The following is a 17,548-nucleotide window of genomic DNA, read 5'->3' on the forward strand; positions in this document are numbered from 1 at the left end:
TATTCCATATGCTTTTAAAATTCTTCCATTCATTAAAATGTCAGATTTTACATAATTTACCAATCATAATGATAAGTTTAATGGCAAATAAAATGAAACCTATGTTAATTTAATACATTTTAAAAGTTAATGGGGAAAATAAAAATTGGTATATAACATAGTGTTCTAATAATATAACAATAATGTCATCAAAATATAACTTTGGACATTCAAATATTTATTCAATATGATTTTATTAAGTGCTTAATGGGAGAAAATACTTGTTAATCATATATCTGATAAGAGCTTTCTATCTAGAGTACATGTAGAATACTTACAACTTAGAATAAATGGGTAGTTAACCCAGTTTTTAAGTGAGAAAAGGATCAGAATAGACATTTCTCCAATGAAGATATACAAATGACCAAAAGCATATAAAAAAATGCCCAGCATCACTGTCATTAGGCAACTGCAAATTAAAACAAGAATGACATAGCACTTCACATTCAGTCGGATGGCTACAAGCAAAAAGACAGGTAATAAGGAGTATTGATGAAGATGTGGTGAAACTAATGCTGCTGGTAGGAATGTAAAATGTTATAGACATACTGAAAGACAGTCTGGAAATTCCTCAAAAAATCAAACATGGAGCTATCATATGACCTAAGAATGTCATTCCTAGATAAATAAAAATATACAGTGGACATATCAACTTCAGATTTGCTAGATGACTGACTTCTTCATTGCAACTGTTTTTAATGTGTGACTGCTCCAATGTGATATAGCCTTGGGTTCTCTGATGTAGCTCACCAATTAGCACAGTGCCTGGTGCACATGAGGATTCAATAAATAATAAAGACACAATGTGCTCCTTTCAAGATTTGCTAAATGTACAATATTCAACATTTAGTGCCAAATTCTTTATAAGATACACAAAATTTAGTAAGTGTTGATCTCATTTTCTCTATTACTTTGTGCATGTTCTTATCAGATGTTCTTTTATATGTGACAGGAAAGAGATGTTCTTACAAATAGAAAAGAAAAAGCTTTCCATGGCAGTAACAGGAAAATGGCACCTTTCCTTCAAAGCACTGCCCATTCCATCTGTCTTTCTACATTTGCATATTTGGATATGATTTAGGAAAATGCTTTTATTTGAGATCATTGTCGCTTAATGTGACAATCATTCTATCACTCGATAATTTTACTGCTTCACTGGTATGTTGAGTTACTTGTATTTTTCTATTTCTATGCAATGTTTTCTCTGAAGTTACCTTTTGGTAAACATTAAGATTAGTTAAAACACAAATATTAAAGGAAATGAACCATGAAATTGTTTTCTTCACAGTTTTTCATGTTAAATTTAAAATATCAAATGCATTTATTCAGACATAATTAAGGTTCTAAGAAAAAATATACTCAGGGACAAGCCACCATGTTTCACTGCATGAGAACAAAATGCATCTTACCACTCACCATTGCTAGGAGACAACCACCACATTTCAATTTCCAATTCTTAAATTGAAGTTTGGACTATCTACATTCTGGCAAGATATTTAGCTCCTTAAGTATGTCTTTTGTAAATACCAAGGACAGTAACCCTGAAAATACTAAAACAAGTTTCCAAAATCAATATCAGATTCTATGGTTATTGATCACAGATGGTTAGCATTTTGGTAAATAATAAATATAAGAAATTATTAAAGGAAGTATAGTGAAGCCTACTTTGTTTTCTTTTGTTTCTAACTCAAGACTTGTTTTCAAAACTCTATTTCTATCAATGCCTGTCACTTTAGACCTTATGCAGGAGGCTCCATAATGGGTCCTCACCAATATACACTGCAGTATTCATCACATTTCCCAAATAAGCCTGGGTATTCTTGACTCTATAGCTTCTGGCCTTCACATTATCTGGTAAGCTCTTTTATTTTTTTCTCAATCCAGTCAATCATCAAGGTTACATCTGTTTTCACCAGACTTGAGCAGCTGAGAGGTAACTATGCCCTCAGGAACTCTGTATAAGGCCTCCTCAGGCCAGAAAGAAAACTCTCACACCTACATATCTGCAGAGCAGAGCATGTAACTACCTGACCTTAGCAGTCAACCTTTGAAGCCCAGGAGGAAGAGACAAGACCATGACTATACATAATTGTGAACCATGGCCTCTTGCTCTGGCCATCCCAAGCAACAGCAATGCCAGACACCATACCCAGAGTCCAACCTGCAGCCTTGTCCAAATACAAATTCCAAACAATAGTACTGCCTAGCCAGGAAATGCAGCCTGAAACCCTGCCTGATCAGTGATTCTAGAGCTCAACCAACAGCTATATCTGGCCTAGCCAGTATTCTTACCAGACTATGGAACACGGTCGGCAGTACCATCTAATCTCAGAGGACAGGAAGAGGACCAGCCTAGCTGGAGAAACCAACAGAAAGGTCTAACTGGTTGTAGTCACTATCAGCTGCCCCATATAGAATCTCAGGATAGACTAAATATTGAAAACCTATTTTCACCAAAGAATACCTACAAAGGTTGGGAGAGGTGGCTGTTCTGTTAAATGGAGAGACACCAAGGCAAGGATACAAGGAATAGGAGGAATCAGGGAAATATGACACCACCACAAAAACTCCTAATAATTCTCCAATAATGGACTTCAAAGAAACAGAGGTCATGAAATGGCTGTATAGAATTCAAAATAATCTTCTTGAGCTTGGTGCAGTAACACTGCCCATAATCCCAAGTACAGTACACGTGAGACCGAGGAAGGAAGATCATGAATTTGAGGCCAGCTCAGGGAAGATAGTGAGACCTTGCCTCAAAACAAAAAAAGAAGCCAAAAATAATCTTCTTCAATAAGCTCTGGGAACTACAGGAAAATATGGATTGAAAACATTAAAATAAGTTTGGAAAATTATACATAAAATGATAAATTTGAAAGAAATGGAAATAATTTTTAAAAACAAATTCTAGAGACAAACAATGTAATAACGGAAATGCAAAATTCAAGAGAGAGCTTGCACATCAGACTTGTTCATGCAGAAGAAAGAATTAATGAGCTCAAAGACTGAACATCTGAAATTATGCAGTCAGAGAAACCAAAACAAAAAAGAATGAAGAAAGTCTGTGGGAATTATGTTATATCATATCATCAAGAGACTTAACTTTCACAAAATAGTAATTGAACAATAAGAGACAGAAAAGGGTCTAGAAAAGATACTGAAGAAAATAATGGCTGAAAACCCAAAATCTAGGGAAAGACGTCAACATCCATGGTACAGTTAACTCAGATGTCTCTAAAATCCAACTTAGTGAGAAATTCACTAAGACCTATCATAATGAAACTATTAAAGACAAATTCTAAAACTGGGAAGAGATAAAGTACATATCACATACATGAAAATCTCCATATGGCTATTATCTGATTCTCAGCAGAAACCCTGCAGGCTATGAGAATGTGAGATGATATATTCTAAATGCTGAAGGAAAAATACTACCATCTGAGATTTGTTACCTGGAAAAGCTATCCTTCCAAAATAAGGGAGAAATAAAATCCTCTGAGACAAAAAAATTTAGAGGAGTTGTTCACCACTTAGACTTGCCTTACAGGAATTGCTTACAGCTAAAAAAAAGGGTGCTAAGTAATCACATTAAATATAGGGCAGTAAAAAGCTCCTTGGTATAATTAATACATAGATTCAGAATACCTGTGGTATTTCCAGTAACAGAGTTAAAAGACAAAACTAATAACATGAGCTAAAAGAAATTGTTAAAGAATGCAAACAAAAAGATGTAAATTGTAATACTGAAAAAAATAAAATGAGGGAAGAGTAAAAGTGTACTTTTATGTGATAAAAGTTATCAGATTAAACCAGCTCATTATAGTATGTTTTATATATTATGTATTACACCTCATGGTAACCACAAAGGAAAAATTTATATTAGCTGAACCAAACATAAAAGGATTCAGAGAGTATCACTGCAGAAAATCATCAAACCATAAAAAAATAGAAGGCATAAAGGATCTACAAAAAACCAGAAAAAATACAAAATGGCAGTGTAAGTCTTTATTTATACATAGTTGCTTTTTTTAATTTTGGTACCGAGGATCAAACTCGGGTCCTTGCGCTTGCGCAGCAGGCGGTGAAACTACTGAGCTAAATCCCTGGCCCCCATAGTTGCTTTTAATATAAATGGATTAAATTCTTAATCAAAGCAGAGTGGCTATGTTACTGAGTAAAAACCTAAATAAATCCTCTAACGTCATTTGCCCTCAGGTGACTTTTAAAAATCACTGATTTTGGAAGTCACAGAGCTAGACAATACATTATTACTCTCCCACTAGCTTTGGAAATGACACCTCTGACTGAAGCTGCCTGATGGATTAAAAACTATTTTCCAATGAATTTTCTTGTCTCTGCTTTCTAGGGGGTTGCTTTTCTCAATCTCTTCTGGTTCTCTGGGGGAAAAAAGAGCCTTTCACTATCTTCCCCTGTTCTCTGGGAAAAGATGCCTTTTGTATCCTAATAATTAACTGCAGAATTAACTATTTCTGGGAAAAAGAACTAAATACACATGTCCATAAGACTTTCTAATCAGCAACTTTTCTTTAGATTTACAGAACCCAAAATACCCAATGATCTGTAGCCCATGCATCTGAAAGCAGACCAACCAAAATTTATAACTACTCTGGAACTTGGAAATCCTTTAGTGCCTGCCTATCTAAAATAGCAACCCACAACTCTCTATAATATTGTGCTTGCAACCCCTAACCAGGTTGTTCTTTGTTGGCAGTAATTTCCATCTTCTTTGGTTTGTTAGCTTTGCAAATAAATCTTCTTTACCCTAACAACTTCTCCTCAAGTCACTAGCCTTCTTGAGTGCAATGAATATGGGTTCATGGTTAAAGCTGGATGAATTTTTAAGAGCTACATGCTTCTTAGAAGAGTACCAGTTCACACCTGAGGACATACATAGACTGAAAGTGAAGGTCTGTAGAAGATACTCCATAAAAATTAAAAACAAAGAGAATAAAGGTAGCCATAATTCTAGCAGACAAAATAGACTTTAAGCCAAAAACTGTACAGAGACAAAGAAAGCCATTATATAGTAATAAAGAGGTGAGCTCATCAAAAGGGTATAAAAATTGTGAGTATATATGCACTAATTATGAGAGCAGCTAAGTAAATACAAGTATTAACAGATGTAAAGTGAGAGACAGACTGCAATAAAATAATAGAAGGGTACTCCAAGATGTCACTTTCAGTAATGGATAGTTCATCTTGAAAGAAAATCAGAAAGGGAACACTGGACCTGAATTATACTGTAGACTAAATGGACCTAACGGAACACTCCATCCAACAGCAACAAAATCCACATTCTTCTTAAGTATACATGGAACATTCTCCAGAACAGGTCATATGTCAGCCCATAATGCAAGTCTTAACAAATCTAAGAGGACTGAAATCATAAATTTTCTTTTCTGGTCAAAGTAGAATGAAACTACAAATTTATAATGAAAGATCTCAGAAAACCCATGAATATGTGGAAATTGAACAACAAGCTCTCAAAACAACTAAGGAGTCAAAGAAGAAACCAAAAGATAAATACTTAAGGCAAATGAAAATGAAAACAGAACATATCAAAATTTATGATATCCAGTTAAAGCAGTTCTAAAAGGGAAATTTATAGTAAAAAATGCTTCTATCAAATAAAAAAGATCTCAAACAAACAATGCTACATCTCAAGAACTTAGAAAGGTAAAAAACTACGTCCAAAGTTAGCAGAATGAAAGAAATAACAAACATGATGCATGATCGAAAAATTCAGTGAATGTTTAATGTTGCTATTAATCCTCCTTCAATGTGCTCCCCATCTTTAATCACACTTATACAATAATTAATCATGAATAAATAGGAAGTCTGAATAGACCAATAATGAGTAAGAAGACTCAAGCAGTAATGAAGTCTTCCATCAAAGAGAAGCCCATGATCAGATGGCTTCACAGCTGAATTACAACAAATGTTTAAAGAAACACCAATTCTAATCCTTCCTAAATTCTTTCCAAAGACTGAAGAGGAAGAAATAGTTCCAAACTAATTTTACAGGCCAGCACTGCCCTAATACCAAAGACAGAAAAGGACCCTACAAAAAAGAAAATTACAGGCCAGTATCCCTGATACACATAGATTCAAAATTCCTCAACAAACTCAACACCTTAGAAAATTGATTTCAACAACATGGAAAAAAGAACAGACAATATGATCTAGTGGGATTCATCCCTGTGATTAGAAGGTTTTTCAAAGCTATAAATGTGATACATTTCATTAACAAAATGAAGAATAAAAATCATATAATCATCTCAATAGGGGAAGGAAAACTATTTGACAAAATTCAACATCTTTAATGATAAAAGTCTTAACAAATTAGACATAGAAAGAATACATTTCAATATAATAGCCATAAAAATAAGCCCACAGCTAACAAACTCAGTGGTGGAGAGTTAAAGCTTTTCCCTAAAATAAAGAACCAGGTGAGGAAGCTCACTCTAACTCAGTTTCTCAATATACTACTAAAAGTGCTAGCCAGAGCAATTTGGCAAGAGAAAGAAAAAGACTAGGAAAAGAAGTGAAAGTGTCTATTTGCTGATGACATAATCTTATATATAGAAAACGCTAAAGACTCCACTACAAAACTGAAAACTAATTAATGAACACAGTAAAGTTGCAGGATACAAAAGTCAACATTTATAAACTAACATTTATGCACTAACAATAAACTATCTGAAAAAGAAATTAAGAAAATAATCTCATTACAATAGCAATAAAATAATAATTGGGCATAAATTTAACCAAGGAGCTAAAACATTTACACTGAAAACTATCAAAGACTGTTGGAAAAAATGAGGAAAATAATTAAATAGAAAGATACCCACGTTCTTGCATTGGAAGAATTAATATTATTAAAGTGTCCACACTAGCAAAAACAATCCATAGATACAATCAAATCCCTACCAAAATTCCACTGTCACTTTTCACAGAACTACATGAAACAATCATAAAATTTGTATGGAACCATAAAAGACTCCAAAGAGCCAAATCAATTTTAAGCACAAAGAACAAAGCTGTAGTCATAACTATACTACCTGTTTTGAAAATATACTATGAAGCTATGGTAAGCAGAACAGCATGGTATTAGCATAAAAGCTGACACACTGACCAAAGGAATAAGATATTCCAGAATTAAATACACATATTTATAGTTGATTATTAATACAGATGCCATGACCAGACAATGAGTAAAAGAAAATTTCATTAGTAAGTTGTGGTGGAAAAGTTGGCTATCCACTTGCGGAAGATTGTAAAATTGGGTCCTTAACTCAAACCGTACACTAAAAATCAACTTAAAATGGGATGAAATATTTAAACATATGGCCTGAAACTATAAAACTACAAGGAGAAAAGCTACTTGACATTGGTTTGGCAAAGATTTCTTGACTATGACAGGCAACAATAGATAAATGAAATTACATCAAACAAAAAGCTTCTGCACAGCAGAAGAAACACTCAACAGAGTGAAGAGAGCCTGCAGACAGGGAGAAAATATCTATAACCCATAAATCTGATAAGGGACCAATATCCAAGATATATAATAAACTCAAATAGCTCAATAGCAAAAATACACAATCCAGCCATTAAAAAATGACAAATGATGTGAACAAACATACCTCAAAGAAGGCATTAAAATGGCCAACAGGTTTGTGAAAAAAGTTCAACATCATTAATCATTAGAAAAATGCAAATTAAAACTATAATGAGCTATAAACTCACATCTATTGTAATGATTAGTACCCCAAAATAGAAGATAACAAGTAGTGGTAAGAATGTGGAGAAAAGCAAACCTTTGCACACTGTTAATAGGAATGTAAAGTAGTACAGCTATTATAGAAAACAGTATGGAGGTCGGGCCGGGGATTTAGCTCAGTGGTTTCATCACCTGCTGCACAAGCGCAAGGATGGCTTGAGTTCGATGCCGGGTACCAAAAAAAAAAAAAAAAAGAAAGAAAGAAAACAGTATGGAAGTTTTCAAAAAACTAAAAGTAGAACTACCATTTGATGGAGCGAGCTTACTACTGGGTATAATATCCAAAGGAACTGAAATTAGTATGCTGAAGAGATATTTACACTTCCAAGTTCATCAAAGCATCACTCACAATAGCCAAGGCATGAAATCTCTTCAAATATCCACCGAAAGATAAATGCATAAAGGGTGATATATAATGGGATGCCCTATGACCTTGAAAAAAGAAGGAAATTCTGTCACTTGCAACAGCACAGATTAACTTGGAGGCTTCTATGTTAAATGCAATAACCCAGGCACAGAAAGACAAAGCCTCATGATCTCACTTTTATGTGGAATCAAACAAAGTTAAATGTTATGGAAATAGACAGCATAATAGTGGTTGCCTGAGACAGTGAGAGAATGGGGGAAGGAACTTGAAGATCAACATTGTTCCAAGAGTATAAAGTTTCAATGAAATAAGAGAAATGAGTGCTAATGATATATTCTACTACTAATCACTGAATAATGAATATTTCAAAATTGGTAAGAGTAAATTTAAAATGTCTCATTACAAAAATGAGGTGAATATGTTGACTAGGACATTTCAATTATCCACAATATACATATATCAAAATATCACATTATATTCTATAAACATTATTGATTTATCAATTAAAATTATTACAAAAATTAAAATTATTTTGAGTCTAAAAAATTCTTAAGGAGAAATAGTAAGCAAAAGTGGAAAAAAAAGAGAAAGTCAATCAAGGAGGACAGACTTGGTCTGTTTAATATTTTTAAGACAAATCTTCATGAAAAATTTACCTGCTTTTTTTCACTTCATCAGAGATAAAATATTTAAAATGAATAATAAATTTTAAAATTTTAAACATTACTCAACTATTCTGCAGTCAAAATAGAAAACAATTTAAAACACAAAAATACTTTGCAAACCTAAACACTAAGAAAAACTAAACAATATTATATGAAAATGAAATATATGTCACTTTAGATAGGACTAACCGAAAATGCCAAACCCCACTCCATTCTCCATACACAATTTAACCAGTACTCAAAAAACAAGCCTTATAAAATAAAGTTTGTATAAAAACACAAGGTTTTCAGTTGCTATAGATACAAAAGATTCTGCTTCATCATACCGCATCCCAAATTCTATCCAACTTCAAATAAAAAAAGACCACAACATCAAGTAAAATCCTTGACTTCAGGAGAACCTAAGAATAAATTTGGTGGCCAAATTAGGAGCAGAAAGGGGAATGAATGCAATTCTGTAATGGTTCATTGTTTAAAAAGCAATAAAAAGAGGTCCTGAAGCATGGCAGATCACCCTATTGATTATGCCCAAAGCAGACTGTAAGCAGTGCAGGCTATAAAGAGTTAACTCTGCAATTGGTTTAAGAAGTGTATCTGACCAAAGCTGAGGTCAGGGTGACTCATACCCAAATTCTGTTCCCAGAGTTAAAACCTTCTTAACTGAAAAGACAAGGTTTTTGTTAACCACAGCCTATATCTTATCTGTTCTGTTCCTAACCCAAAAATGCTTTGTCTCTTCTTTTACAAGCCTTAACGGCAGCATTTCCCTAGCAACCAAATGTAGCCCCACCTTACCCCAAATTAACAATAATTGTGTCACCAATAAATATCAATGGTTCTGGCTGTTCAGGGCCTTTGCTGTTTGCTCAGCACTGGCCATCCCAGTTTCCTGTCTCTTTCTCTTTAATTCTGTCTCTGAGTCTTTCTTCTCATTATGCACTGTAGCACCAGATAATGAAGGGTCTCAGATCTTCCTGACATTGTGCCCCAGACATTACTTTTTTGCTACATGTAAGAGAATACCTATGTGTCCATACCTTAAACAGCATACTGTAGGGGTCTTAATTTCTTGCCTAATATATCACAAAGTTCTTAAATAAGCTACCATATTGGTAGCTCAAAAATATCAAGATTAAGGTCACTGCCATTTGCCTTTAATCTTATAGTTGCAAAATGGCTTCTATTACAGTTCTGGACATCTGGGAAGAAAACAGCAATTTCCTGTCACCAGTAAATTAATTATGTTTATATTTCATTCCCTAAAACTATGTTAAATGTCCAGCTCCAACTTCAAGGCAAGAGTCTGTAGTTTAAGCTTGTGTATCTTGTTGCTCTAAATAAAATAAGGGTTGTACGAAAAAGTAGGAATGTATGATGCATGAACCTCTGTCAATCTCAATCAAGTACAGTCATAATGAGTTACTGCTCTTCAGAAAATACTACATGTGTTGTTATATTCTAAGCAATTTGACATAAAATTTATATTATACAATTACATAATTGTGTATGAATACAAAATTCAAAGTATATTTTACTTAGTACATATTTAAAGGGTAAGAAAACTTTAAACATTTTCATATATATAGATATACATACAGATATGGAGATAAAATACATTGCTAGAAATAGGCTAAGATAGATATAAATAGAAATGATATAAGATGTTATGTCTGTGTATATATTAGTGTGTGGAAAGACTATTATGAAATGTAAAATTATTCCTATAAAAATAAATTCAATATAATTTACTAACACTGTAAGACAATTTACCTAAATTGAAAAAACTGGGTTAACATAACCATTAATGAATTAAGTATTCTTCCTTAGTCAGAGCACTGCTGTTTATTTCATTATTCCATTTCATTTGAATATTTGAACTTATATTTAGTGACTTTAGTGAATTCATTACCATAACATTTTTCAACATTTTTTTTTGGTACCAGGGAATGAACTTGGGTTCTTGCACTTGCGAGGCAGGCAGTGGAACCACTGAGCTAAATCCCTGGCCCTCAACTTTTATATTTTTATCAGTACCCTTTTGTAATACATCATATTTACATTCCTTGTGGGGAGTTGGTACATGTAAAACAAGTAAACATTTAAGAAATTCATAGCCACACAAAAATGTGCCATAATTGCAGATAAAGGTTTAACTTTGGGGGGTAAAAGTCCCTTCTCTATGCTCTGCCCCCTTTCTCTCTACTCTGTGCATGTGTGTGTGTGTGTGTGTGTGTGTGTGTGTGTGTACTGAGTGTTGAACACAGAGCCTTCACACTGAGCTATATCCTCAGACCTTTCTAAAAATTTTTATTTTGAGACAAACTTTTGCTAAGTTATTAAATTACCAGACTATAATAGAACTTGTGATGTTCCTGCTTCAGCCTCCCAGAATGCTAGCATTACACGTGTGTGTTCTCTTAATGTCTTCTTTATTCTATTAGTTACAACATCTATTACAATCACTCATTTTGCACAATTCTATCATACAAACCAGAAATATGTCTATTAATAATGTTTCAGAATCTACAACAGTGGGTGGTATAAAATAAGCATTTAATGTTTTTTATAGCAATGAACATAAGAAGAAATCAAATTTGTTTAATTATTTGGTCAGTAGGTCAATAACAGTCACTATCATTAAAAAACAATAATGCTACTCTTCACAAATCAGCCAAATTAATAAAGAATGATAAGTTTTTAAGTCTGAGGTTTTTGGTAGATTTTTCTTTGCTTATTTTGCTTTTCTGCAAAAGAGACTGGTCTTTCATGAATGTTATTTTGGAAAAACTTCATGTATTTAATTAAACACTTACTGTTATAAGCTAAGATTTCTTTTAATTACTTGCTTTGTTTTTTGTTTTATTTTGTTTTTTGGTGTTGTTTTTCAAAACCAAATGCTTATATTCTTTGGATGCTGTAATTGAGAACTGATTAATTACCATAATGGCTTCTGCTATGGTTTCAGCGTCCCTTCTAAAACTCACCTTGAAATTTAATTGCAATTGTAACAGTATTAAAGGGTGATTAGTTCATGAGGGCACTGCCTTTATAAGTGGATTAATGTCTTTATTGGCAGAGTACATTAGTTACTGAGGGAATGTGTTCTCTCAGTGAAAGGTTGAGTTTGCCCAGATTTTTTTCTCTCGGCCTCACACATGCTAACTAGCACTCCTACCATGCTAGATACAGCTGGAAAGCACACAATGAATGCCAGTGGTGTGTTCTTCGAATTCCCTACTTCCAGAATTCCCTACTACATTTTTCTTTATATATTAACCAGTCTGTTATAGCAGTAGAAAACAGACTATGGCAGCTTCTAAGCAGAATGTGTATTTATAGAATATATATGAATATATATTTAGAATATGTATTTAAATATATTCTAAAATTTTACATTGTATAATTTCATTTAACTAAAATTTAAATTTTAAAAGACCAGAAAGTTTCTCTATTATGATAAAATGTAACAGAGAGAAATATTGCCCCTATTCATATTGTGTCTTTCATTATCTTAAAACTACTCTTAAAAGATTATTTAAAATTGCATAACCCAGCATGGCCCTAAAAGGATGATAGGACAAAGACAGAAGTCAGAATGAATGGTTTTCATGATCATTTGTTTTAAGACTGTTATCCAACTACAATAACAACACTAATGTACCCAGATGGCATTTTTTCTTCTTGTAAATTTAAGCTTTATTCATCAATTCAACAGCAACAGCAGAATGATGAACTAAACTTAAAATTTCTACGAATGTAAGGAACTGGCCAGGCAGTTGGAAATGTGCTAGGAGACTGAATTAACCCCACTGGACAAAAGCAGTGGTTTTCAGAATTTTGTCTCCATTGCAGACCAGAGGGTTTTCCCCAATATAAAGTTAATATTATGTATTTAATGACTGTAAAGAAAAAGAAATGGATTTTAAAGCCCATATATCAGCAAATACTGCTTAACTAAGGAGTATTTGCATGAGAAAAAAGTAAACTAGAAAAGTTGAGAAGTAAGTAGAAGTCCCAAGAGGAACTAGTTAGCTAACATACATGCAACGAATTTATAAGATTAAAAAATTTCACCTTTAAGTTGCTGCCAATAGTTCAAACTGTATGATGCATTTTGTAATTTATTTGTATCACAGAGAACAGGTAGATACATACTTACTTAAAGAGGCATTACTTCTTTAAAAATATGATTATATGCAAAAATAGAAATAACTCTAATAGCAATATACTTTCACAATGTGTATATTTTACACAACTAATTGCTGAGAGCTAACATTTACTAATGGATTTCACCTTTAGAGTAAAAATAGGTTATTATTTAAGCAATATTAAATGAGATTTTTTAAAGTTCTTCAAAGTGAAAGAAACAGTGTGAAGCAATTTTTCAAAAAGTTTAAGTCTGTTCCATTTTCTCTCATGGGCCTCATTTTTGAAACAGAAATTCTCTTTCTAAAACAAACTCAAAGCTTTTATTTTTTAATTCAAAATCCCATTGTCTGCTATCTGCAGCAGTCTCCAAATGGATAAAGATGCCTTACAGCTCTGCTGGCTTTCACACAAAATACAACTATAAAAGTAGTTCAAAACACAGAAAAAGGAAACTGTTAAAAAATATACAGACTATAGAAAAATCTAAAAACATGATTCTCCATATAAGAAATCTGGTGATTCATTTTTGTTTAGAATTGGAGCTATATCGATCCACACATTTTAATCAACTAATAATCTGGACTAGAAAGTTTCTAATTTATCATTTTTTTAAATAAAACAATTGTTCAATTTTCCCGTATAAGAAATACTTGACTGATCTGTGCAGAAGCCAACTAAAGGGATCGATTTTAAATGGGATCTCTTATTACTGTACTCATACCAAGGGTGCTTTCTTATTTCAGAAATCAAAATGCCCTTATCAAACCTATGTAGAATTGAAACCACTGGAGAACATTCCTTCAACAGAAGTCACCCGAAATAACATCCTGCTCATGAGCTGTCATCACTATTAGTTTTCAAGGAGTCTGAATTAGCACCACTCAAAAGATGAGGCCTGGTGAGAGCTGCTCATAAATACATTACATAGGAGAAACGACTCCAGACCCACTCAGCCACCTCATCTTTGACAAAGGAGCCAAACACCCTCACTGGAGGAAAGATAGCCTCTTTAATAAATGGTGCTGGAAAAAATTGGGTTTTGACTTGTCAAAGATTAAAACTAGACCTATATCACTCACCATACACTAAACTAAAATCAAAATGGATTAAAGGTCTAAATATTAAAACAGAAATGCTGAACCCGCTGGAACAGAGGTTAGGTAGAACTCTTGAAATTGCTGCAGGAAAAGATTTTATGAACAAAACCTCAGTTGCCCGTGAACTAGCACAAACAATCAACAAGTGGGATCTCTTCTTATTAAAAGGCTTCTGCACAGCAAGAAAAACCACCAACAGTGTGAAGAGACAACCCACAATGTGGGGAAAAAAATCTTCACCTGCTCTTCCTCAGACAAAGGTCTACTATCTCAAATCTATAAAGAACTTAAAAAGATCAGACCTCCCAAATTTAAAGACCCAATCCAAAAATGGGCATCTGAAATGAACAGACATTTCACAGTGAAAGAAGTAGAGATAGCAAATAAACATATGAAAAAATGTTCAACATCATTGGTCATTCAAGAGATGCAAATGAAAACAATGATGAGATTCCACCTCAAAGAATGCCTGCTATCATGAAATCCACCAATAACAAATGCTAGCAGGGCTGTGGGGAAAGAGGAACACTGCTCCCCTGCTGGTGGGAGTGTAGACTGGTGCAACCACTGTGGAAATCAGTATGGAGATACCTCAAAGAACTAGGACTGGAAGTCCCATTTGACCCAGCTCTTCCCCTGCTGGTTATCTTCCCCAAAGAATTAAAAGAATCATACCATGATGATATATGTGCACCCATGTTCATAGCAGCATAGTTTGTAATAGATAAAACTTGGAAACAACCCAAATGTCCATCAACTGGAGACTGGATAAAGAAAATGTGTTTTTTTAATAAAATGGAGTACTACTCAGCCATAAAAAATGAGAAATTAGAGACATTTATAGCTAAATGGATGCACACTGAGGTGAAATAAATAGGACACCCATGTGTAAATACCGAATAGTTTCTCTAGTGTGAGAAATTGAAAGTGTAAATAAGGACTAAAAGGTATAATAGATAATGTGAAATGGGAAGAAAAGGGGCAAAGGGGAAGGGGGGAGTGAGAGGGGTAGGGGAAAGGAAAGAAAGGAATGGAATTAATATGAGCAAAAGAAAAAATGGAAACAAAGTCTTTGTAGATAGGGAGGGATGGAGGGGTTTAAGGGAGGGCAGGGGAATGGGGACAAAATAAGAACCAAGAGAGATTATATAAAGGTGCAAATTTCCAATGATGAATGTCATTATATTGCATACCTTAAATGTTCCAATAATATTAAGTTTTTAAAAAGACACTACATACGAAGAGAAAATGAGGGGAAGCAGTGGGATCCCAGAGGCATGCACCAAATACAGTACTTCCTTGGGTCATTTAATAAGCCCAAAAAACATGGTGCCAGAAAATAAGAGCAAATGAACTCTTTTTTTTAATTTTTTTATTAATTATTTGGTAATCAACCCCTCCTCCCCTCCCTATCTACAAAGACTGTTTCCATTTTTTCATTTGCTCATATTAATTCCATTCCCTTCTTTCCTTTTCCCTACCCCTCTCACTCCCCCTTCCCCTTTGCCCCTTTTCTTCCCATTTCACATTATCTATTATACCTTTTAGTCCTTATTTACACTTTCAATTTCTCACACTAGAGAAACTATTCGGTATTTACACATGGGTGTCCTATTTATTTCACCTCAGTGTGCATCCATTTAGCTATAAATGTCTCTAATTTCTCATTTTTTATGGCTGAGTAGTACTCCATTTTATTAAAAAAACACATTTTCTTTATCCAGTCTCCAGTTGATGGACATTTGGGTTGTTTCCAAGTTTTATCTATTACAAACTATGCTGCTATGAACATGGGTGCACATATATCACCATGGTATGATTCTTTTAATTCTTTGGGGAAGATAACCAGCAGGGGAAGAGCTGGGTCAAATGGGACTTCCAGTCCTAGTTCTTTGAGGTATCTCCATACTGATTTCCACAGTGGTTGCACCAGTCTACACTCCCACCAGCAACTCTTAAGGTAAAGAAGAGGAAGAGTTAAGGAGATGGGCGAGTTTGGTGAAGGGAAACAGAAGACAGGCTCTGATCTTAGCATAGGACAAGTAAGAGATGATCTGATGAGGGGACCAATTGAAGGGATAGTTCCAGGGTAGTTCACAAATCCCACATGACATTCTTGACTATCCTTAGTTGTTGGCCATCTCATTTTGTATCTAGGTAGGGTTCTTATCAAATGGTTCCGGAGGTTTTGTTATCTTCATGGCTTTCAATTTTGCTACACGGACTGCGTATTTTCTTTTAACTTAAAGAAAATCACTTTCTGCTTCCTTTCCAATTTCTGTGATGGATATTTCTAAGTTTTCACAATTAATAAATTAAATCACAATAAATATCCCTGATAACATTTCTTGAACATTTCTTATATTTCTGAAAAATTAAGTCCTACAAGTAGAGCCATCAGGTAAATAAGCACAATGTTAAAACAATCCTTCAGAAAGGTTATACAATTTTATACTCCCACTAGAAATATATACTGCCTGTTTCCTTAGGCCTTCACGAATTTCTACCTCATTCCTCTTTCATTTTAAAAAAATTACTAGTGAAAATAAACATTCCATATTATTGATTAGTATCGAAAAAGTATGTTGGGATTGTGACAGGTATTGTACCAGATTATAGACCAATTTAGGGACAGTAGCCATGCTGATAATATTGTGTCTTGCAATTCCTGAATACAGAATAGCTCTCTGCTTAGTCAGATCTTTTAAAATTTCTCTTAGCAATTTTTTATAATTTTAAATACATGATTTTGACTTATTTCATTAGTTTAAATATTTTTTCATTCCTTTTTTAAAAAATTAGTGCATTATGGTTATTCAGAGTAATGAGTTTCATTTTGCAGATTCCTATATGCATATGCATTACAACACACTTAGATCATTTTCACCCCCAAAACTCCCATCCCCTTTCCTGCTCCCTAGTTTCACACAGTGGGGGGTCAATATGTACAATATATTTTGATCATATCCATCTCCTCTACTACCCATTTTTGAAGTTATTATGAATTAAACTGTTACCTTAATTTCATTTTCAAATACTTCATTAAGATATAGAAGTGTGACTGACTTACTAATTTTTATGTATTTGTCTTATATTATAAAAACATGTTTAAATCACTTATTACTTCCAGTATTTCTTTTGTGGGGTTTGCGGGGTTTTCATCATACAGGGTCATTATATCTGAAACACTTATATTTCTTCCTTCCTAATATGTATACCTTGTATGACTTTTTTTGCCTTATTGTACTGATTAGACTTTCTAACACAATGCTGAATAGAAGCAGCAAAATAACGTACCTTTCCTTGTTCTTCGGAAAAAAGCGTGAAGTTTTCCAATGTTAAGTTTATTAGCTGTGGGGTTTTCATAGATGTCTTTTATTAGGTTGACTGAGTTTAGTTCTAGTCTTAATTATCAAAAAATTACTTTTTT

At 33.6% G+C, this 17,548-nt stretch overlaps 1 protein-coding gene across 12 annotated transcripts in view; it reads right to left on the bottom strand.

The window, feature by feature from the left end:
• Window positions 1-17,548, bottom strand: part of Cep112 (centrosomal protein 112) — a 655,204-nt gene that overhangs the window by 411,356 nt on the left and 226,300 nt on the right. The gene's annotated exons all lie outside the window — the stretch shown is intronic.

This window comes from Heterocephalus glaber, unplaced genomic scaffold (assembly GCF_053883595.1).
Source record: "Heterocephalus glaber isolate CG9 unplaced genomic scaffold, H.glaber_assembly_v1.0 deba00000937, whole genome shotgun sequence".
Classification (NCBI taxonomy): domain Eukaryota; kingdom Metazoa; phylum Chordata; class Mammalia; order Rodentia; family Bathyergidae; genus Heterocephalus; species Heterocephalus glaber.